The sequence below is a fragment of the Phoca vitulina genome, unplaced genomic scaffold, assembly GCF_004348235.1.
Source record: "Phoca vitulina isolate PV1807 unplaced genomic scaffold, GSC_HSeal_1.0 scaffold19, whole genome shotgun sequence".
In the NCBI taxonomy this organism is placed as follows: Eukaryota; Metazoa; Chordata; class Mammalia; order Carnivora; family Phocidae; genus Phoca; species Phoca vitulina.
Window position 1 is genome coordinate 28,085,219 of NW_022589722.1, and position 23,997 is coordinate 28,109,215.

Consider the following 23,997-nt stretch of genomic DNA (forward strand, 5'->3'; position numbering starts at 1 on the left):
TGAGAAGACTTTAAGTTGACACCTCAAGCTGATCCTAGGCACAGAGACAGCACACAAGAGTAAAAACAAAAACAAGAAACACAACAACACAAAACCCAAAACAATTAACAACCCCCCAAAAAGCAATGCTTGGGGAAGGGGGAGAATCTAATTTTCAGAGTTATCATATTATTTATTTATTCATTCATTCATTCATTCATTTACATGAGAGAGAGAGAGAGAGAGAAAGAGAGAGTATGCACGCACGAGCAGGGGGAGGGAGAGAATCTCAAACAGTCTTCACACTGAGCCTGACAGAGGACTTGATCTCAGGAGCCTGAGCTCATGACCTGAGCCAAAACCAAGAGTCAGACACTTAACTGAGCCATCCAGGCACCCCAAGAGTTATCACATTATTAAATTTGAATTTCTAGTGTTTAACAAAGACTCACAAAGCATATGCAGAGACAGGAAAGCATGGCCTATTCAAAGGAAATAAAGAAATCAGCAGAAACCTTCCCTGAAAAAGACCTAACGGCAGGTACACTAGACAAAAACTTTAAAAGAACTATCTTAAAAATGCTCAAAGAATTAAAGAGAGATGCAGATAGTCAAGAACACAATGTGTGAACAAATAAAAATACCATTAAAGCAGAAAAGAAAACCTAAAAAGATACCAAAAGAAATTCTTAAATAACTGAAATTTAAAAATTCATTAAAGGGATTCAAAGACAGACTGGATCAGGCTGGAGAAAGAATCAATGAAGATAGGACAATGGAAATTATTGTGTCTGAGGAATAGGGGGGAAAAAAAAAAGCCAAAGAAAAGTGAACAGAGCTTAAGTGAAACCATTAAGTAGACCAACATACGCACTGGGGGAGTCCCAGAAGGAGAAGAGAGAGGAAGGGGCAGAGACAATTTTGGAATGGCTGAAAACTTCCTAACTTTGATGAAAGACAAGAATATAAACATCCAAGAAGCTCAATGAACTCCAAGAAAGATGAATTCAAAGATTTGCAGTGAGACACATTATACCCAAATTTTCAAAAGCCAAAGAGAGAATGTTGGGAGAACTGAATTGTCACAAGCAGTCCTCTCTATAAGATTATTTGCAGGTTTGGGGCGCCTGGGTGGCTCAGTCGGTTAAGCGTCTGCCTTCGGCTCAGGTCATGAGCCCAGGGTTCTGGGATCGAGTCCCGCATCAGGCTCCCTGCTCAGCGGGGAGCCTGCTTGTCCCTCTGTCTGCTGCTCCCCCTGCTTGTGCTCTCTCTCGCTAACAAATAAATAAAATCTTAAAAAAAAAAAAAAGATTATTTGCAGGTTTCTCATCAGAAACTTTGGGGACAGCAAACAGTGGGTTGACATATTCAAAGGGCTAAAAGAAAAAACTATCAACCAAGAATCCTATACCCGACAAAGCTGTGCTTTAAGAATGAAGGAGAAATTGTTGCCAAACAACAAAAGCTGAGGGAGTTCATGACTAGACTTCCTCTGCAAGTATGCTCAAGGGACTATACAGAGAAATAAAAATCTTAATAAAGGTAAACACATGGGCAATTAGGAAAGCAAGTGCTATTGTAGCAATGGCTCATAAATGCATTTTTTGTTTTCTACATGATTTGAGACTAATACAGTTAAAAAAAAAGACAATTATTAGTGTAAAAGCTAGTATTACTATAACTTTGGTTTGTGACTACAAATCTTGTTTTCTACATAATTTAAGAGAATTATATTTAAAACGTTATTAGTTTAGGTTTTGGGGTACACAATGTATGAAGATGTAATTTTGTGACATCAACACCTGAAAGGTTGGAGCTGCAAAGGAGCAGAGTTTTTGTATGTTACTGAAATTAAGTTGGTATAAATTCAAATTAAGGTGTTATAATGTTAAGATGTTACAGCTCCACGGTGACCATAAAGAAAATCGCTATTAAATATATACAAAAAGAAATGAGAAAGGAATTTAAACTTTTCCCTATAAAAAGTTAACTGAACACAGAAAAAGACAGTAATGCAGGAAATGAGGGATAGAAAACTTTAAAAGACATCTAGAAACAAAATAGCGAAATGACAGAAGGTGCCCATTATCATAATTACTTTAAATGTAAATGGATTAAACTCTCCAATCAAAAAACGGAGACTGGCAGAATGGATACAAACTTATGATTCAGCTATATGTTATGTACAAGAGATTTACATTAAACACAAATAGACAAAGTGAAAGGACAGAAAGAGATATTCCATGCAAATAGTAACCAGAAGAGAGGAGTGGCTATCCTAATACCAGAAAAAATAGACTTTATGGATAAAAAAAAAAACAGAAGGAAGGAAAGAGAGGATTTTACACTACAAAGCAACCCGTCTAACAGACATATACAGAACACACCACCCAACAACAGAGTACATATTCTTTCAAGTGTACATGGACATCTTCCAGGACAGACTACATGTTAGGCCACAAATTAAGTCTCAATAGATTTAAGAAGATATCATACAAAGTATCTTCTTTGACAACAATGAGATAAAGTTAGAAATGAGTAACCAAAGGAAAAGTAGAAAATTCACAAAACTGTGGAAATTAAACAACATACTTAAAAAAAAAGATTTATTTGAGAGAGAGTGTGAGCGAGTGGGGGAGAGGGACAGAGGGAGAGAGAGAATCCCAAGGAGACTCCCCACCAAGCAATCGACTGAGCCACCCAGGTGCATCTAAACAACATCCTTTTTTTTTTTTTTTAAGATTTATTTATTCATTTTAGAGAGAGAGGGCGCCTGCATATGCATGCATGTGCACGCAGGGGGAAAGGGAGAGAGAGATTCAAGCAGACTCTGTGCTGAGCAGGGAGCCTGATATGGGGCTCAATCTCATGACCCTGAGATCATGACCTGAGCTGAAACCAAGAGTCTCATGCTTAACCAACTGTGCCATGTAGGCGTCCCTAAACAACATACTTTGAAACAAAAAATGGATCAAAGAAGAAATCACAAGGGAAATAAAAAGTATTTAGAGATGGATGAAAAGAAAACCACAACATACCAAAACTTTTGGGATGCAATAAAAGTTGTGCTAAAGGGAAAATTTATAGCTATAAACACTTACATTAAAAATAAGAAGGATCTCAAAGCAACAACCTAACTTTACAACTTAAGGAACTACAAAAAGAAGAACAAACTAAACCCAAAGCTAGCGGAAGGAAGGAAATAAAAAGGATTCAAGTGGAGATAAGTGAAACCGAGAATAGGCAAGGAGTAGAGAAAAAAAATCAGTGAACCCAAAAGTTGGTTCTTTGCAAAATTCAACAAAATCAACAAACTTTTAGATGGATGGAAAGAAGAAAAAAGGAAAGACAGAAGAATCAAATTACTAGAATCAGAAATGAAAATGGGGCATTACTATTGATTCTACAGAAATAAAAAGGATTAAGGGCGCCTGGGTGGCTCAGTTGGTTAAGCTTCTGCTTTTGGCTCAAGTCATGAGCCTAGGGTCCTGGGATTGAGCCCTGCCTCAGGCTCCCTGCTCATGGGAGAGTCTGCTTCTCTGTCTCCCTCTGCCCCTCCCCCTGCTTGTGCACTCACTCTCTTTCTCTCTCCCTCTCTCTAAATTAATTAAAAATAATTTTTTTTAAAGATTTTATTTATTTACTTGAGAAAGAGAGCTAGAGAGAAAGAGCATGAGCAGGGGGAGAAGCAGAGGTAGAGGGAGAAGCAGACCCTCCGCTGAGCAGGGAGCCCAATGTGAGGCTCCATTCCAGGACTCGGTGATCATGACCTGAGCCAAAGGTAGACAGCCAACCAGCTGCCTCTCAAATAAAATCTTTTTTTTTTTTTTTTTTTTAAAGATTTTATTTATTTATTTGAGAGAGAGAGAATGAGAGACAGAGAGCATGAGAGGGAGGAGGGTCAGAGGGAGAAGCAGACTCCCCGACGAGCAGGGAGCCCGATGTGGGACTCGATCCCGGGACTCCAGGATCATGACCTGAGCCGAAGGCAGTCGCTCAACCAACTGAGCCACCCAGGCGCCCCTCAAATAAAATCTTTTTAAAAATAAAAGAAATAAAAGGGATAAGAGAGTACTATGAGCAACCATACACCAACAAGTTGGATAATCTAGGTGACATGGACCCATTGCAGAAACACAAAACCTACCAAGATTAAATCATGAAGAAATAAAATATTTGAATACACCTATAACTACTAAGGAAATTGAATCAGTAGTAAAAAATCTCCCCCCAAAAGAAAAGCCCTGGACCTGATGGCTTCACTGGTGAATTCTACCAAACATCTGAACTATTTGAACACTGACTGAACTATCTGAACTAATACCAATCCTTGTGAAACTTCCCCCCAAATTAGAGGAGGGAATATTTTCCAAAATTATTCTGAGGCCAACATTACTTGATACCAAAGTCAGACAAAGACACTACAAGAAAAAAAAAACTACCAATATTCTTTATGAATACTGATAGAAGAATCCTTAACATAAATACTAGCCAACAGAATTCAGCAGCACATTAAAAGGATTGCATGCCATGACCAAGTGGGATTTATTCCTGGAAGGCAAGGACGGTTCAACACAAGAAAAATGCTCAGTGTAATATATTACATCAACAGTATGAAGGAAATAACCAGATGGTCATCTCAATTGAGGCAGAAAAAGGATCCAACAAAATTCAACACTCTTTTTATGATAAAAACATTCAACAGACTAGGAAAAGAAAGAAACTACCTCAACATAACATAACATAACAAAAGACATATATGAAAAACCCACAGGGATTATCATACCTAATGGTGAAAGATGAAAGCACTTCCTCTCCTCTAAGATGAGGAACAAGGTAAGGATACTGGCTTTCACCACTTCTATTCAACATATTACAGGAAGTTCTAACCAGAACAATTAGGAAAGAAAAAAGAAATAAGTCCAAACTGAAAAGGAAGAAGTAAAATTATCTGTTTGTAGATGATACGATCTTATACGTAGAAAACCCTCAAGAGTCCACCAAAAACCTGTTAGAACTAATAAATGAATTCAGCTAAATAGCAAGATACAAAATCACTACACAAAATACCAGTTGCACTTCTATATACAAACAATAAACAATCTGAAAAGGAGATTACACAAATACTTTTGATTTTCAATAGCATCAAATAGAATAAAATATTTAGGAATTAACTAAGGAAGTGAAAGACTTATGCAATCTTTACAACTACAAATACTACAAACTACAAAACTATAAAACACTGCTGAAAGAAATTAAAGATGACATGAATAAATGGAAACATGGAAACCCATCCCATTTTCATGGATTAGAAGACTTAATATTAAGGTACGAATACTATGCAAAGTGATGTACATATTCAATGCAGTCACTATCAAAACCCCAATAACTTTTTTTTTTTTTACAGAAACAGAAACACCAATCCTGATATTCATTTGGAATCTTAAGGAACCACAAAGAGCCAAAATAATCTTGGAAAAGAAGAAAACTGGAAGATTCATATTTCCCGATTTCAAAACTTACTACAAACCTATAGTAATCGACAGTGTGGTCCTGGCATAAAAACAGGGATATAGACCAAGAGAATAGAACAGAGAGCCCAGAAGTAAACTCTTACATCTATAGTCAAATGATTTTTGACAAGGGTGCCAAGACTATTCTTCAATGGGGGAAATGACAGTCTCTTCAACAAATGGTGTCAGGAAAATTAAATATCAACATGCAAAAGAATGAAGTTGAGCCCTTCCTAACACCATTTACAAAAATTAACTTAAATGGATCAAGAACCTAAACATAAGACCAAAACAATCAAACTCTTCACTCTGGAAAACAGTATGGAGGTTCCTCAAAAAGTTGAAAATAGAGCTACTCTACAACCAGGCAATTGCACTACTGGGTATTTACCCCAAAGATACAAATGTAGTGATCCGAAGGGGCACATGCACCCCAATGTTTATAGCAGCAATGTCCACAATAGCCAATACTATGGAAAGAGCCTAGATGTCCATCAACAGATGAATGGATAAAGAAGATGTGGTTCATATACACAATGGAATATTATGCAGCCATCAAAAAACCCCGAAATCTTGCCATTTGCAACGACATGGATGGAACTAGAAGGTATTATGCTAAGCGAAATAAGTCAATCAGAGAAAGACAATTATCATATGATCTCACTGATATGAGGAATTTGAGAAACAAGACAGAGGATCATAGGGGAAGGGAGGAAAAAATGAAACAAGATGAAACCAGAGAGGGAGACAAACCATAAGACACTCTTAATCTCAGGAAACAAACTGAGGGTTGCTGGAGTCGAGGGGGGTGGGAGGGATGGGTGACTGGGTGATAGACTTTGGGGAGGGTATGTGCTATGGTGAGCACTGTGAATTGTGTAAGACTGATGAATCACAGACCTGTACCCCTGAAACAAATAATACATTATATGTTAATAAAAAAAAGAAAGAAAGGAAGGAAGGAAGGAAGAGAGAGAGAGAGAGAGAGGAAAGAAAGAAAGAAAGAAAGAAAAGGAAGGAAGGAAGAAAGAAAGAAAGGAAAGCAAGCAAGCAAGCAAGCAGGCTTCATGACACTGGGTTTGGCAGTGATTTTTGGGTTATGACACCCAAGGCCCACTTGAAACAAAAGAAAAAAGAGACAAACTGGACTTCATGAAAATTAAAATATTTTGTGCACCAAAAGACACCATGGACAGAGTAAAAAGGTGATTTACAGAATGGGAGAAAATATTTGCAAATCTTATACAGAATAAGTAAATAAATAAAACTCAACAACAAAACAACCTGTTTCAGGCCCTGAATAGACATTTCTCCTGAAGACATACATACAAATGGCCAATGAGCACCTGAAGGGATGCTCAACATCACTCATCCCTAGGGAAATGCAAATCAAAACTACAATGAGATACCACCTCATACCCAATAGAATAGCTGCTACAAAAAAACCCCTAAAACAACAAGTATGGTAAGGATGTGGAGGAACTGGAATCCTTGGGCACCGTTGGTGTGAATGTAAAATGTACAGCCACTGAGGAAAACAGGATGGCAGTTCCTCAAAACATTATATATTCCCAGAAATGAAAGCAGGGTCTCATTTGCACACCTGTGTTTACAGCAGCATTAGTTACAAAAGCTAAAATGTGGAAGCAACTCAAGTGTCCGTTGACAGATGAATAGATAAGCAAAATGTGGCACATACACACAATGGAATACCATTCAACCTTAAAAAGAAGGAAAGTCGGCCAGCGGCTACGAGAGGGGAACCTTGTGGAGGCCATTATGCTACGTGAATGAAGCCAGTCCGAAAAAGACAAATACTGATTAGTCCACTTATGTGAGGTACTTCGAACAGTTAAAACACAGAAAGCATAAGGGTAGCTGCCCTGATCTGGGGTGGAGGAGAAAACGGGGAGTGTCTCATGGGTATACAGCTTCAGTTTTGCAAGATGAAGAGTTCTGGAGAAGGATGGTGGTTGACACTTGCACGACAATGTGAATGTATCTACTATTACTGAACTTTGTACTTAAAAAAATGGTTAAGGTGGTAAATTTCATGTTAAGTGTATTTTACCACAATAAAAAAAGAAAGAAATGCAAATTCTCAAGGCCCATCTCAATCTGTGCTGTAACAAGTGTCCAGGCAATTCTGATGCATGACACAATTTGAGAACCATTGGTTCAATCTCAACTCCCCAACTTTTTAGGTGAGGAAAACAAAGACCCAGAGACACACAACAACTGGCTGAGCAAGGATTTCGGGTGTCCTGGGAGCGATTTACTGCTTTCTTCCCTATACTTCTGTCCCCAACTAACCAATGTAGATTACGGGGCATGGTAGGCAGAACTGCCCCTCAAAATGTCAAAGATGTCCAACCTCATCCCCAAGACCTGCCACCTTACATGGTAAAGGGACTCTGCAGATATGACTAAGTCAAGGACCCTAGGATGGAGAGAGTACACTGGATTATCCAGGTGGCTCCCATCTAGTCACATGGGCCCTCCCAGGGATAGTGAGAGTTGAGGGCTTTAGGGAGATGTGGTGATGGGGGCTGGGTCAGAGAGATGCAACACTGCTGGTTTTGAAGATGGAAGAAGGGGCCACGAGCCAAGAATGGGGACGGCCTTTAGAAGCTGGATGAGACAAGAAAACAAATTCTTCCTTGGAACCTCCAGAAAGGAACTCAGCCCTGCTAACACCTCAGCCTGAGCCTAGTGAGACCTGTGCGGACCCGAGACCGACAGAACTGTAAGGTAACAAGTTTGTGCTTTAAGCCACCCAGTTCATAGTAGTGTGTTACAGCAGTGATGGGAGACTAGTAAGGGGGGGGTGGATTTCCTGTGAAAATCTCACATTTTCCTTTTACATTCTTCAATGTAACAAATTTCTCCCTCCTGGAAACACCCACAATTTTACTCACTTTATTAGGCAAGTCCTGGCATCATCAGTCACACTGGAACTAGAAGGGACACTGGGTCTGTCATCAGTGCCCTTGTTTCTCGTTCAGGAAACAGACAGAAGCAACGTGGCCTGCTGGAGAGCTTGTAACTAGAAGTACCAGCACTTCGACGCACCCCAAGCTTGACCTTCGTACGGGACCACATGGCCTGCTAGTTCCCGTCATTCACTCAACTATCCAACATTTGAAAAGTACTTCCTACATGGCAGGTGCCAAAGACAGAATATAAAAACTTATCTTTATTCTGTTTCTATTTTCCCCTTCTAACCCCCAAATCAGTACCCAGGCTAATACCATTTCCAATTGGATTTTTGTTTACTTTTTACCTGAAGAAACTACACTATCATTCTCCTATAATGCTAATAATATAATAAAGTCACTGCACAGCTAAATGTCCTTTGTTTTTGACCACACTGCTGTTAGTTGAGGTTAAGTCCACATAATACTGCTCCCACACAAATGAGACAGAGTGGGGCTTCAATCATGGTTTCTAAATCAAGGCATGTTTTTCAAACAATAGCCCGATCTTCTAAACAGTGAAATTTTCATTTATTATCGAAGGGAATATAGATTATTTTTAAGAAATCTGACATTTGGGACGCCTGGGTGGCTCAGTCGGTTAAGTGTCTGCCTTCGGCTCAGGTCATGATCCCAGGGTTCTGGGATCGAGTCCTGCTTCGGGCTCCTTGCTCAGCAGGGAGCCTGCTTCTCCCTCTGCTTGCTCTCTCTCTGACAAATAAATAAAACCTTTAAAAAAAAAAAAAGAAATCTGACATTTCTGATAGTGTAATCTTGGGAAATTGATTATAAAATGTATTCTCAGTTTTGAGACATGTTTAAACAACAGAAAGTGGCTGCCCACCCACCCTGATCCTTTCACCAGCCCTTGTCACTGTCCCAGAGGCAGGGCTCGCTGACTGGAGGTGGCAAATTGCGAGAGCTAAATCACCTAAGAGCAGTTTAATCCACATCTGACGGAAGCTCCGAGGGAGAATTTTGCATGCCTCTCCATTCACAGAAAGGCTCTTTCCTATGAGATGTATCAGCGACCTGAATAATCGCTCTGTTTAAGGAGCATCTTGAAGCAGCCTCAGAGCGCCGAAGCATTTGGGTCAGAGTATTATTAGTGTTGATGATGATCAGTTCTGTTCGAGGCCTGACGATCACACGCGCTGCCTCTACTGTGAGACGGCTTTCATCTAGCACGCACACACTTCTGCTTATGCTCATGTTATTTACTTGCTCATGTTTGTCCACCTCCCCTAAACTGTGAGACTTGCTCTTGTGTCCCCAGGGCCCAGCACACCGGAGGAACTGTAAACGTGGGCTGATGGAGTGAACACAATGTCTGACAAATCAAGCGCCTGAGAAGGCTAACGAGGCCGCTCTTCAACAGGGATTACACGGCTGATGATGGTAGAGCCTGGAGGATGTGGAACAAGGTATGTGCTGATTTTTGGCCACCAGCAAGAGCTTTTTTCCCCCTTTTAATTATGCCTCCTATATCTAGGACAGAAGCCTCTGCCACCAATCTACTCTAGCTACGTGGCAGTGACATGGTTGATGTACAAAGAGCTACCCTTTAAGGCTCTCGAAGCATCTTTCTTTGGTGCAACTCTGCATCCTATCAATTTTCTTTCAAGAGCACTTCAAGGTGTCGGCCAAAGCAATCCATATAAAACCCTATATGTTTTGGGTCCTTGCTTCAGAGCTAGATAATCTCCTTATGTTCCCTCACGAAAGCTCGTGAGACCAGCCAGAGCATTTTGCTGCTGCTTGCAATTCTCAGATTCCAGGGATGGGCTTGGCAACAGCCTCTGGAACCCACACCACAGCCCAGAGCACCAAGGTTTCAAAGCCAACCCTGGAGGGCCAGAAAGATGCCTAGTTCTCGGCACTACAGGAGGTGTAGTGAATGGGTTTGAAAGGTACGTTTGTGTCCTGTAGCTTTTCTAGCAAACTCCTCAATTTCAGAAACTGAATCCATTAAATACACCTCTTAATAAATTATGATACCAGTGTAAATACCAGTCAGTCATGTTAGCAGCACTCACTGGCTAAAGACTGTGTGTACCTGAAAACAAAGTTTCAGGCTGGAACTGGCTTTTCAGAAAAAATGTGGATGGCTTAATTTCAATATTATCCAGCTCTGGAGCAATGCAAGGGCCAGTGAAAAAAGAATCTGAGGGTGTCAGCTCTTGTATAAAAGCCAAATAAGTCAGCACATCAATTTTATCATCTGTAAAATGGGGACAACAATATTTGATTGGCCTTTCTCATAAAGCTGCTGTATGAAATAACTGCAATGTCTTAGAGTTATATAATTATTAGGACTTATAAAAATATATAAAACGTATCTTCATCTACAATGCATCATATTTTTGGCAGTTACTGATGTCAAAATTAGACCCAACATAAACCAAGTACAGTCTATTAAATTAAGACGAACTAAGTTAAACAATTATTTTTTGAAATTGTTCCACCCTTAGAATCCTGCCTGAAACAAGCAGACCCTAGGTGGGCCTGAACATCTGTCACAGGGTCTCACCGCAACTTCCGAGGGTGTGTTATGTTCAGCTTTTGGCTATAAATAATGGCAATTATTTTCAGTGTTTTGTGAAGCACTTTTGCATTGGAAGGTACTAAATAAACGAGGAGGAATAAAACTACACACAATCAAGTACTAATTAAACAGCTGCAGGAGGTCAAAAGCATTGAAAACTACCCCAAAAAAGGCACAACCAGGATGAGAACAAGTGCCCTGCAGGCCGGTCGGCTATGTCGGCAGCTCCTTCCCCCGCTGCCTGTTCTGTGGACAGCAGGCTCAGGCTGCCCACACCAGTGTTGCCTGCCAGTGCTCCTAGCCCCGGTTCTCCCAGCCTATCCCCACTCACTCACGTTAGAATGATCTAGAATAATTTCTCCTGCTGCTTCTGGATCCCCTGCTGCCACAAGGGGCTAAGGCCTAGCAGGTGATACTGACCCTCCCAACACTTAGAGCCTAAGAGCTCACCTCTGTCCCCTGGGACAATCATCTGCTTCCCACCAAAACCAGGAGAAAAAACACACATGCACAATCTTCCTTAATCTGATCATTATCTTTCAGATATAAAAAGAATCTAGAATTAAAAGTATCCATTTAGACCCCCACTTCCATCCCATAAAATCCCCAATCAAAAAGTGGTTCTGCTGCTGACCCTGAAATTATTAGTTTCTTTGAGAAAGCTTTTCAAACCACACTATAAACCTATACTAAGTGTCTCTGTGGCCGAATCAGGGTTGAGGGGTGGCTGGCCCTGGAGGTGGAGCAAAATGCAGGACAGCACGACCAAGGTCAAAGTCAACATGCAGCTGTTCTGGCAGTCTCCTAGTTACATCCCTGATCCACGAGGAGAGTCTGTTCCCTGAATACCCTTCCTACTGCCTTTGTACCTGCAGATGGATTTACAGTAACGTTATGATGCTTTGAATTAGGCCAGAGGGCTTGCGATTCAAGGACTCTTTTCTCTTCATTAACAATGTCCTTCCCTGTCTTTCTGCACTTCATCTGCCAAACAGAGGAGGCCAGGATTTAGCCACAACCTTGAGCACATGAAGAACAGATTCAGAGTACACATGCTTCTAAACAACGGATTTGTTCATTTTATCATTCAGCAAACAAATAATGTAAAATTAGGTCTCATAGGCAACTGGGCAAGGGTGTCTTTTCTCTAGAAGACACTATCACATACACTTTTTTTGTTGTTGCTCTTTGATAAATCCAGATTTTCACACGTCAGTGTGCTGGAAACAAGGTACATCTGTTTCTCTCCATCAGATGGAAAGGTAACTATGGGCCAACAGGTGAAGAGTCAGACTGGTGCTTCTTTACAGAATCACACAATGCAAGTTATTCTACTTCATATGAAGAAAGGACTTTGACTTCCTGATGAGCTGTTCTTGGGACTTTCAATTTGCCTCATTAGTATGTCCATTCTGAGTCTACAGCACAAAACTGCGAAGTCCAGAAACTGGAAACAAGGGTTGGAGGAAAATGAGTTAAGAACTGGATCTGCTTGGTCTCTATGGGCTGTTTTCTCTGCTCCTTACCTTCCCTCGAACGTAACCATACTCGTTTCTCTAAAGGTTGGAAGAGACCCTGCGATCAAGGGGCCTTTGATCCTCAGTGGACTTGGCTTGGTATTTTGGTTTTCTTAAACGCTATCAACTTCAGAAATGTAAAGATCATTCTTTTTTATTGCTCATTCAACATATTTTTATTACATGCCTATGGGCAAGGCAAAGGGGCCCCAAACTGAGGATCCAAAGTCCAGGTAGTGTCTGCCCTCAGGGAACGTCCTGAACAGTCTGTGATGTGTTATGATGTAAGTAAGACTCTAGGGTTAGAGATAGTATGCCAACCTCTTTAAGGTCAGAAAGGCATCCTTGAGGGAGTACTGCTTGAGCAGTTGTGAAAGCGTAGGAGCCACTCGGGCAAAGGGGGCAGGGGAGCCTTCCAGAGCAGAGGGAGCAAACCACCTTGTAAGAACGAGCGCTCAGGGTGTAGAGGGCGCATGTGGCAGAGCAGGATTCTGAAGGGGCAGGAGCAGGAAGGTGGGGCCGACAACATCATTGCCGGCTTAGGGATGTCATGGACGTTTGTGTAGGAGGATGCACTTAGAGACACCTCAGACAGAGAACAGGTAGGGCGTGGTGATGAGCTACAGACACGGGGTCTGTGAGACGTGTCTCGGCGAGGCCTGGTACGTGGTGGTGTAAGTGGTGCCCTCACTGGGTGGGCAAAGTGGAAGGGGGGGCCCTTTGGGCATCAGTGCACAGCAAGATTCTGAGGAGCAGAAGACACACATAGCCCCAGCTCTAAAAGCTATTTACTCTTTAAAACATTCCATTTACAGAATAGAATGTTTTGGACCTAGAGCAAAATCTCAACTAGAATAACCAGGAATGGGTTTAATTTCAAAAGACACTTTCTGGGGTAACTGGAGGTAAAGCTAGAAACCCTTTCTGGAACCCATTAGTCTACACTGTTCTGAATTAAACTGATTATCTCTATTGCCTCAGAGTGATGATTCCATTATTAGGAATATTCTTGGAAGCTACTAGGTAAAGACTAGGCTTTATCAAAGTGACCCCAAGATAGAACTTAAAATTTGCTTTTAAAAATAAATCTCTGTGGGACGCGTGGGTGGCTCAGTTGGTTGAGTGTCTGCTTCGGCTCAGGTCATGATCCCAGGGTCCTGGGATTGAGCCCCGCATCGGGTTCCTTGCTCAGCGGGGAGCCTGCTTCTCTCTCTGCCTGCCGCTCCCCCTGCTTGTGCTCTCTCTCTCTCTCTCAAATAAATGAATCTTTAAAAAAATAATAAAATAAAAATAAATCTCTGCTAGCAAGCGTTCCTCCTTATCATTTTCTTATTTTAAAGTGGAGGAGAAAACAAAAACATTCCACTTAAAGACCTGTTCCAGTTAGCTGGCATCTCCTCAATTTGCTTTCCTTGTATTCAGTGGAGAATCTTGGTTCCTGCCTCAAATACCGGCAAGTCTAAAAAGAAATAAAGACGTGAAATGAGAAAAATGGAGAGAAAGCCGGGGTGGAGAAAAGACCCTCGGAGTTCTTCATGTGGAGATGGAGGGGGAACTGTAGCAGGGGCTGCACAGGACGGGAGACTGACCCCTGGCCCGGCCTCTCACCAGCCAGATGAGCTCGGCCCCGATAATTCATTTAAGGCTCGATTTTCTCAACAGTAAATCGGGGATAAAACACCCCTGGGGAAAAGCGGAAGGGGGTGGAGAATCTTTTAAGAAAACGGATTGGGGTGGGGGGATTCCTAAACCAAACAAAATCCTGAATGTGTTTGATAATGAAGGAAAAGAGTATTTTTGAAATGACACGTAGGGTATTCCTAAGACACCCTGTATAAAGACGGAAGGAAAAGAGTCCCAGCAGTGACCCCACATGGAGTGGATGGCCCCCTGAACAACCAGAGTCTTCTGGGCTCATGTGCAAGGCCGCGGGAAGCTGGAGGTGGGCAGCAGCACAGACATCCAGGAAGAGCTGGCCTTTAAAACAATCCGCCTCTAGCCATTAAACTTCAACACAGCTATGTTGCTACTTATGTGCACTTGTTTTGAACATTTATCTTTTTACTGCAACATTTTCAACAGGTCAGGCACAGTACTTAGCCCCTATTTATTCCCACCCTCAACGATGTGTCTTAACATAAACACTTAACTGATGATAATGTTCTCTAAACGTGTACTAACACTAATACAGGTACCAGTGATTATTTCTGCCAGGGAGCCCACAAAGCTGAGACAGTTTATAATGATCACACATGGAATGAACCTCAACTATGGATGTGGCGGGTGCAGACATGGCCACCTGCTGTGTGTTATAAATGTTCTGTAATTCCCTAATTCTCCTGGGTTTACAGTCTTCAGGTTCAGCAATAATAAATATATACAGGCAAAACAAAGCAATTTCCCTAATAAAATGCAACCACTTGCGACAATTTAAGTTAAAACCAATCTCCATCCCTTCCCCTTTCTAGAATGTTAAAGTGTTATGGAAGAAGGTTTGGTTTGTTTTTCTCTTACACAAAATGTATATTAATATATATTCTTCTTAATTCCACTTAACAAAAAGTCCGCACAGGTTTTGCTAAGGATGCCTCCTTGGGCTAACCAGACCTTGGTTTCCCCCACTCTGCAATCTTACCCTACACACAGTTTCCATTTTATCTTACCTACAAGTACATATACTCCACTAAAATAATTCTAATCAGAGCGTTTCTTTTATGGCCAGAGAAGAGAGCGTGACTTTGATAAAACATTATATATTTTGTTCAGGGGAATTTTTACACAAATCTTTTGAAAAGAAATGAGATTTGTGCCCTTTAAGAAGTTAGAAAGGAGGGGCTTAGGTCCGGGAGGTTTTTTAAAGCAGTAATTAGCACCTCTGCTCTGAAGGGCAGCTGAGAACCTGAGAAAAGGCCGCACCCAGCAGGAGCAGGAACCCCAGCAGCCCAGCGAGAAGAAAGAGAATAGCCTTTTCTTGAAGTATAGAGGTAAATGCTTATGGACAGAGTTGGAAACACTGAAATTAAAGTTGCACAAGACTACATACTAGCTTAATTTTATTTTCCCCTTGGCTCAAACATTGGATTGGATTATAAGGAGAAATGATTATCTTTTGTGTTTAGAAAGGCATCTTTTTAAAGAAATTGCCTGCCAGGAAAGCGACTCCCCGTATAACTCCTCCTCTCCATGGCTCATCCCAGGAGTTGGGTCTATGCTTCCAGAAAGCCAGTTACGGGGAGCCGCTCGTTCACAAGATGCTCACACGTAACTGTTGGCGATTTCAGCGGCAGAGATGACAAATGTGCTGCCCCAACAGGCCCCCTTTAACGGGATCTCAAATCCGCACAGCCTACGCTGGAACTTCCATCTCTGCACAAGTTCCAAACTCCTGGCTCTGGAGGCCTTCTTCCCTATTCTTCCTGCCTCTCTTCCCACTTGGTTTGCTTTATCCTTTCCTGCCCGGACGGACCTCCACCTGGCCAGTCCTCACCAGCGTCTTCTCAACTGAACGACTAAGTAGTTACAAGTCACAGTCCTATGGGCAAAGCCACCCCACTCCCGAAGTGGCAAGTTCTTCAAGGGCAGGGCCAGCCTGAAAAGGGACAGAGGAGGCACTTTTATACAGGGGCAGAGCTCCAGCAAAAAGGAACCTGAAAGAAAGAGGTGGTCTTGGCATATTTAAACTATCGTCAATGCAACTCTCCACAGGCTGCGGGTCCCCACACCCTAAACCCAGCCGCCAGATCCCAACAACCCTCTCTGGGGGCTTTATGGGGTCACTTCATATGGTGATCATGTGTGAGACACCTCACTGAACCCTCATGCCTTTCTTCTCAGAAACCTTACACTGGTAGGAAAAAGTTGGTCCAAACCTAGCGTGGAAACTGCTACCAAAATTGACTGACTAGCTCTCAACCTAGCTTTAGTGGACTAGCTAAAAACTCCGAGTTTTCAGAGTCAATTTTAGTCTGGCACCCGAAGCATGTGTTAACAATGCAGACTATAGCCACGACCCAGAAAGACTGAACGTGCAGCATCCCAGGTGTTTCGTATTCCCCAAGAAAGTTTAAGAACTATTGGCTCAATCCAGCTTCATGGATATGGACATTTTCTTCTTTATTTTCTATTTTAGAAGCCTAATCCCAGAGTAGAAGATGCTCAGCAAAAAGGCTAATCTTAACTTCAAGAGAGGACGAAAATGGAAACTTGTAACTGACATGACCAAGATTAGAGATCCTGACTAAATTCAACAAGTACCTCCTCCACCTCCAATTTTTAAATGACAACTGACTGTTAAGACTGATCTCATTTTATCCCTTAAAACAACCTGATAGGGTAGTCCAGTTATTATCTCCATTTTAAGGGTTAAAAATTTAGGCCAGGAGAGGCTCAATGACTTGTCTACCATTACAATTTTCCAAATAGCCAATTCTTATGAATAATTCAAGGATAAAATGAGACCTACAAGAGTTGGTAATCATGACCCCTTTCAAAGACCTTCTGTTGGGTAAATGCAAGAGCCCCTTTTGCTCTTCTTGTGGTCCTTTTGCTCTAGGGAGCCTGGTCAGTGCACAGTGGTTATGCGATAAAAGGTGGCTCCATCACATGGGTTGTTCTCCTTCAGGAGTAAGAATACAAAGGTGACACACACAGGATGGTGTTGGCAAAATTATTTAAACTGTTTGAAAATATATGACTATGGCATTTCAGAATTCCCAAGTCAAATTAAAGAGCTAAAGGCAACAACTGGTGTTTGCTGGTGGTCTCAGAGCCTTTGAGGGCCCAAGTAGGGGTGTGTGTGTGTGTGTGTGTGTGTGTGTGTGTGTGTGTGTGAGTGTGATTTCCTGGGGTTCCCTAGAGTTAATCTGGACGTTAATTCTGAATGTAGAGTCTCCTAAAACTCACCAACAAAATCTTATTGGCATATTCACTATAAATGGAACTTTTTTCCAGAGGAGGGGGTGGGATACAGCGGGTCTGGGAGAATGGAATGCCCTTGCGGAGAGAGAACACACGGGAAGTGACTCGCTTTCATGAAGAAAGGGTGTCCGCAGCACTGTAAAGCCTCGCCCTGCTAGGAGGCGAAGCAACAGCAGTTTATAAAGATACCTCCCCACAACCATATGGCTGCCTCGCACAGTGCTCTTCCACCTCTACTGTGGATGCTTAGCATACAACCCTGGCCTGACATGTCACCACAGAGGAGACAGTCTTCTCCTGGATGGTGTCCGGCCCACGGTGAGTGTGCTAAACACTAATGACTGCTTGTGGCCACCTGTGAGGGGCAGCAGCGTGAGACGAGATGAGGGAGGAGAGCTGAGTGAAGGGGCTGCTCAGAGAAGAGAATGAAGAGTGTGTGCCTAGTGGACCGTGGGTTTCTGAGGGCATGAGGAAAGGGCCCGGGAAAGGAGGACGGCGTGGATCTTGATTTGTGCCTACTTCTCTCCCACTCACTCTTCAAACTCCCCGAGCCACTCTGACCTCCTGGCAGGTCCGGGCATACCGTGAGCCTCCCTGACTCACGTCAGGTGCAGCTTCTTGGTGCCTCCACAGACTGCAGCCCTCACAGCACCTGACACAGTGCTGATGTCAGCGAAGCTAAGAGCAGAATTCCTGAATTCTGAAATGGTCCTACTTCACTCGGATGTCTAGGCGGCGTCAGACTTACTGTGAACACAATGCACCTCATTTCCCCCACCAAACCTGCTCCTCCTCCAGGCTTTCCGGTTTCAAGAAAGGGCGCCGCATTCACCTCACTGCTCCTTTGCCACCCCGCTCACGCAGGCCACAGGAGCTCGCTCCTGCCCGCCTCTCCACCTCGTTACCCTCCCCCCGTAGCCAGGACCGCCTCACCACTCCGCTTTTTCTGTTCCTCACACCCACCAGACTTGGTTCCCCCCGCCCCCGACAGCCCCCGTACGCTCTGTCTAAAATGCCCTCTGATCTCAAAGGCTGGCTGGTCATACCACTCCCACCTCAGCCCCTCAGGGAAGTTTCCCAGGACCCCCAATCTAAAGCAGCTCCCCAGGGGGCTGGGTGGCTCAGTCAGTGAAGCGTCCACCTTTTGATTTTGGCTCAGGTCATGATCTCAGGGTCACAACACTGAGCTCCGTGTCGGGCTCCGCACTAGGTGCGGAGCCTGCTTAAGGTTCTTTCTCTCCCTCTCCTCTGCCCCTCCCCCTCCACTTGCACACTCTAAAATAATAATAATAACAACAAAGCAGCTACCCAATCACTATCACACTGTCTTATTTTAACTATGTGCATGGATTTGTTGCTGGCACCTAACAGATACCAACTAATACTGGTCGAATGGACAAGGGGAAGGTGCCGGTAACTAGGGCTGGAAGCCCGCACTGGCATGGCCACACCTGGGTTTCAGAAACATCATTTCAGAGCACAGGATAGACCAAAGGGTAGCAAGACCAATCATGATGCTACTGGAGAAAAGATGATGGTCTGGATGGGGGAGGGAGGTGGTGACATTGAAGATACGAGAGAGATTTGAATTATTTAGTTAATAAAAACAACAGGATATAGTGAGTGCCTGGACAGGAGTAACAGGGGAGGGGAGAGGGGAGAGAGGAGTCTGGGATGGCTCCAAGGTTTTTGTATGGGGCAGAAGACAGCATGGAACCAGTGAGGGGACACTGGTGTCTGTGTATTTTGGTTTAGAGTGAGGACACTGGCAGGTGGATAGACAGCTCTCAAACCTGAGTTCTAAGTGCCATTAGGTGATGTTCGCATTCAGAAAGCATTCTCCCTTCTCAAAGTGGAGGCTGTCCTTTAGACGGTCGGGCTGGGATAAGCAACACCAGTGGCAGGACCGCGAGGTGACTGCCCTCTGGAGGTCACGTGTTTGTCTCAGGAGGCACCCACACTGAGACATATGCACAACAAAACCTTGCATGACGCCCTCTACCGAGGGCAGAGCCCGTGGGAATGGTCCCCCCAGCACACCGCACCCCATGAAGAGCTACTGGGGCAAGCAATTCAGATTGGCCATCCATCTCTCACCCATTAATGTTCTCCCAGAAACGATATAAAGTAGTGGATGGAACAAAGCTGTCACTCAGTCTCATTACCAAAACACATTTTCACTCCTCTCTTCAATTCTTTTATGCAAAGTTAAAATTCTAACCAGTATTTTCATAACTGATTTTCAATTATATGTTTTAAAACAAGTACTTTAAGTGGTATCCAAAGGCCCAGGTCCTACCACTAAACATCTGTTGCTCATTACGTATCTCTTCAGAGAGCCTGCTGGCTCCAGGTTCACCCCGCACTGCACTGAGCAGCCACGTGTCAGGCATTACGGGGGCTCAGTCGGGAATACAGTCACAATACACGGTGCTAAGTGGCACAACTGGGGTAAGGGGAGTGCTGGGGACTTGCTGTCTGCGGAACCAGGTGACAGGTGAGCTGGTTTGTTTTAAATGTGCTTTTCATGAACAACAGTGTTTAAAATGCCCAGGCCTGCTGGGAGGTGCAAAGTCTTGTTTCGGCAAACAAATGTATCATTTTTGAGGCGCTGCCTTTTCAAAGCATTAATACATTTTGATTTCTTCCAGAAGGAACTCTACCTAGGAAACAAGCATAGAGAACCAACTGGCAACTCTCCTGTTGCTTATGTTAATGAACTATTATCCCACCAACTCAGCTTTAAGTAGTTTTTTTTTTTTTTTAAAGATTTTATTTATTTATTCATAAGAGACAGCGCGAGAGGCAGAGGGAGAAGCAGGTTCCCCGCTGAGCGGGGAGCTCGATGCGGGATTCGATCCCAGGACCCTGGGATCATGACCTGAGTTGAAGGCAGATGCTTAACCATCTGAGCCACCCAGGTGTCCAGCTTTAAGTAGTTTTTGAACAACAACAAAAACAACTTGAAGTGAACCAAAGCCTTATACCTGAGACCTGACATGTCTCAACCAAGATTTAAACCTCACAGACACAATTTTCAAAGTCTAGAACCAGCCAGCACCTCACGGGGGCCAGTCACAAGGAGTACGCCTGCGAGTTAAATGAACACAGACATTTTACTAGAAAGTCTTCCACTGGCCGCTTAGTGAAAACCAGTAAGAAATGAAATGCCTCCAGAGTTGATGTCGCTGCAGCTGGGTCCCACTCCCATCTTGAAGTTTGTTCTTTCAGACGGAAACGTGTCATTGTGTTGACCTTGGTCCCATGCATCTGCTTATGTGGCAGCTCTTCAGTGCTATTCTCACAAGGCACATTCCTGGACAGTAGTCTGCTGCCAACATACTCAGATGAAGTGTCAGCTCAGAAGCGCACACAGCCAAAATCACTCCCCTGTACCTGGCTTACCGGGACAGGGTCATACGGGGCTTTCTTTCTTTCTTTCTTGTCGGCTTGATTTCTACCCAGTGAGCTTAATGACAGGGACGCATCTCCACTAAAACAACAAGTGAGGACACCTTCCAGGACTGACACCAGCTCACAGCACTTACGTCCTTTAAAACCACCTCAGCTCAAAAGCCTCTAGGAATCGTTTAGTGCCCACCAAGGAAGCTACCTGAGCTCCAGCAAAGTTAATTTTACCCCTAACAGTCCTCTGTCACCGTCCTATTTATAGATGAGAAAACTTTATCTAAGAGCTCTCCAAATGCCTCACTTAGGTTACAATCCTGAAGAAAGGGCTTCCATACATCCACACTTTCCAGATAACTGAGTTTTCAGACTTGGGAAGTTATGCACAGAAAATTGACAAATTGAAGGGAAACATTAAAATTCCAAATTAATGATCAATGGACATAAAACATTAAAATTAATAGGGAACAACAGCAATATCACTAACACAAGAAATAAAATTTAAAGGAAGAAATTAAAAATTAAAAAATATCTAATGTTGCTGAGGTTATAATGGGCTCACATGTATCTGTGGATGATCGCAGCTCAGTATGATCCTTTTTGGTTAAACCACAAGACGATGCCTATCAAAACCCATAAAATATTCACACTTTCTGACTTAGCAGTTTAACATCTGGAGATTTTTCCCTCAACTAAAACTCCATGAATAGAAATATTTACTGCTGCATAAAAAATAGTAACCAGAAGTCTCAACGTCTAACAGTGCAGGAGTACTTGGCTAAATTACATTACATACATGTTAAAACAAAATACCGTAAGTTACTAGGCAGGTTAAAATTACAAAATTAAGTGAAAAAAGCAATACAGCCTTGTGTCTCTAGTTAATGGCAGAGACTCTGGGTCTGGATCCTGACTCAGTGTCATCCAGGAGGAAGCCCACCTCAGAGGGCTGCTTTGAGGTTTAAATGTGAGAATTCACGCACAGTGCTTGGAAAGCACTCAATTCACGTTAGCAGTTGTTACTACACTATTACTATATCTAGTAAAACAAGCACATGGACAAAATCTAGAAAAGAGCCAAATTTATTGGGTTATCAGGATTGTGGCTTTCTTCTACTGATAGTTCTAGTAGTTTTACAGTATGAGTAACATTGTTATCATTTACTCTTATGTAAATAATATGTAATTCTCTCATAAAAGGTATTTTACCTTTTCAGGACTCAGGAGTTAAGACTGTGCCTCAAGCCCACGGACGTGCCCGGCGCCCCCTCTAAACCCTGTGGCCAGCCTGTTAAGCCTGCTCTTCTGTCCTTTCCTGTTGCTTCCTGTGAGTGGAACTGTCTCAGACCCTCCAAAAATAAGTATCCGTGCATAGTGACAATCTGAACCTCAGAACCCATCTGACCTCAAAGTAAAGTGCATGCACTTTGTCTAGTCTCAGTTCAACACAGAGAGGCCTGAAGCTACATCCTAGAACTCCGAGAAAATGGGGTGCTACCATGCACAAGAGAGCTTTTTCCAGGCCCCAGAAAGTAAATGTTTCGTATCAGCTCTCTCACCATAATTAAATGCAATTTGGTATTCCACTGTGTTGTCAATAATGTCAATGTCTTGAAAAATTATTAGAAAGCCAAAAGTAGCAAATGACCTCTTCTGTACCCCTCCCGTTCCCAACCATATTACAGGCAGTAATTATAACGGTAGCTGATGTCTCTGATGGCTTTTCAGAGTTCTCTATGTGGGACTAAAAAAAAAAAAAAAAAAAAAAAAAAAGACAGATCTCATGATTCCTATTTCCTCCTACTTTCTTGCAACCCGGATTAAGTTTCCTGGTTTTACATTTATGCAAAAAGCTAAATAAAAACCAGCCAGTCCTTATGAAAAGTACTGTACTAGAGACCCAGAGTGCCGACGACCTGAACGTGCAGATTCGGTTGGACTGCTTTCACACCCAGTAGTTTCTTCTGCCTGCTCCACGTCAGCTACAAAACGAAGGTCTCCCTTCCCTTGACCTCAATCCCCTCTTTGCGGTTACTGGTGTCTCACCCAGCCCACCCCATCGGCCAACCTGCCCGCTGAATGGGAAACCTCAGCTTTATCCCTCACTTCCCTTTACCTGCCACACCTCATCGGCTTCTGGATTCTACCGACTTTAAATTCCAAAACGATCCTAGTATGTGTCCACTCCTCCGGTTCCCTTCTCTGCCCCTTCTTCAGCCCCTGGCATCTCTAGAGAGATCAATGCCACAGGCTCTCAACCAGTGGACCTGCTTCTTCCCTCCCCCCCGACGCGTTTCTCCCGAGTTGCCTTTATAAGCCACAAACCTGATGGTGTGATATTACACGCTCAGCACGGCTGGTGGTTTCCCACTGCCCATAAATTAAAGGCTCAACCCTTAGGCTACAACACAGCCCTCTGCAGTCCTCATATACGTATTAGCTATTTAGCGGGGTGAAGGGGGAGGTGGAGTGTGGTTGCTCTGAATCATTCTATGAATTCTTAATTATTTTGGATCTCCCTTACAGCGCTGACCCATCAAAAATGTTTATTTAAAAAAAATTACTTTATTACTGGGTAGACTCTTTACTTTGGCCGTAGGTAATCACTATCAAAAAATGACCAACTCCCAAGAACACTAATGCTTTTACTTAACGTGCAAGGCAGATTTTACTCCCTTCCTTCTGCCTCCTCTCCTGTGAACGATCTAACTCCCGAGAACGTCTGTGTGGGCTGCTGCTAGATCATAAGACACGAATTAACACTGCACCCTAAATACCACACACCCTGCTCCCCACAAACCTGAGTTCCCACAACAGTGAAAATGCAAAGAAAATGGCTGTTTCCTATGCAGTGGCAACTTCCCTTCCTGGGAAGAAGCGCTAGTTATGCTGGCCTGGAACGCTACATGAACTACAGCTAAGTGGGTGAACAGGAACACATCTTCACTAGAACACATAAGGACACCACCCTAGGACAGATGCTGGCCCACAGCACTGGCCCAACATTTCTCTATGTACCTTCCAAAGAGTCACTCATGTTCCTAACAACCTTCTTTACAACAGGCACTATCAGTTTCCATATTTTATAGATCAAGAAGGTGAAGCACAGAGGCTAAGCGCCGTGAGCAAGTGACCAGCTAGGA

At 43.1% G+C, this 23,997-nt stretch overlaps 1 protein-coding gene across 1 annotated transcript in view; it reads right to left on the minus strand.

Moving 5' to 3' along the window:
- The window catches only part of TCF20 (transcription factor 20), a 147,973-nt gene that overhangs the window by 19,023 nt on the left and 104,953 nt on the right, over positions 1 to 23,997 (minus strand).